Source organism: Montipora foliosa, chromosome 6 (assembly GCF_036669935.1).
Source record: "Montipora foliosa isolate CH-2021 chromosome 6, ASM3666993v2, whole genome shotgun sequence".
Taxonomy (NCBI): Eukaryota; Metazoa; Cnidaria; class Anthozoa; order Scleractinia; family Acroporidae; genus Montipora; species Montipora foliosa.
The window spans coordinates 53,913,648-53,914,596 of NC_090874.1; the positions used below are offsets into that span (position 1 = coordinate 53,913,648).

At 45.0% G+C, this 949-nt stretch overlaps 1 protein-coding gene across 2 annotated transcripts in view; it reads left to right on the forward strand.

The window, feature by feature from the left end:
• Window positions 1–230: 230 nt before the first annotated feature.
• The window catches only part of LOC138007742 (TNF receptor-associated factor 2-like), a 23,928-nt gene continuing 23,209 nt past the window's right edge, over window positions 231–949 (forward strand). For both annotated transcript variants that reach the window (XM_068854805.1, XM_068854806.1), the window contains exon 1: window positions 231–949. This exon is cut by the window's right edge and continues 129 nt beyond it. The gene's annotated coding sequence lies outside the window, so the exon portion shown is untranslated.

Genomic DNA, 949 nt, shown 5'->3' on the forward strand with positions numbered 1-949 from the left:
GGGATGATTAAACATAGTTAAGTACGCCGCGTGGGACCACTATATGAGTGACTACACCGGACCACTATATGAGTGCCTACACCAAGTATACACCAAGTAGTTACCCGTTCTTTTCTCTCACGTTGTGATTAGTTAAAAGCCACCACGTGACCACAAGTAGATGCGTACGCACTGATCTTTCCTCTGGCTCCCAGGCACACACGGTCGAAGTCACATGCAAACAACAAAAATGGCGCAGAGAAGGAAAATAGGACGTATGCCACAAAGGATACATGCGGCATTCAAACCCGTGTAAGTTTCCAGCAGCAAGAAGACAAAACGTGTCCCCGCAGTATCCACCGATCGCAAACCGTTTCTCTGCATGGCTACAGACGTGATCACGATTTTGAGTTCGAAGATGATCATGTCTCGATCGACTACGATGTGACAGTGACAGCATCCAGTTTACCTTTACCTTGCAGTAACAGCGATGAACAATTCTGCCCCAACGAGGACGAAGTTCTTAGCACAGATTGTGGAAGGTTTACAGCTGAGAGTTTATAATGCGACAGTGCGAGTGACGACGAGCTATTACAGTTCACTGAACGCAAAAGTATGTATGCACGTTTTATCAAGGAGGGTACTTCTTCAGACATTTTGAGTGATGTCGAGAGCACTGGTGGATCAGACTCTGAAGCTCTTGCAAAGTAGTGTGAAAGAGAGGATGATCGATGTGCTATTTTCTGGTGCGCCTATAACAACCACTTCGAGCATTGTTTTGATATTGTCGTTTGTGATGAAACATGAACTTTCACAAGAAGCATTTCGTGACTTGCTTGCAGTGATTGAAGCTCGATCACTGCCCCAGACCCAACAACTGCAAGAAAGAAGTCAAGAAACTTTTCGAGCTTGTGAGCCAAGCGAAAGGGAATATTGTTAAACACTTTTTTTGTTCTTACTGCAAGGCACA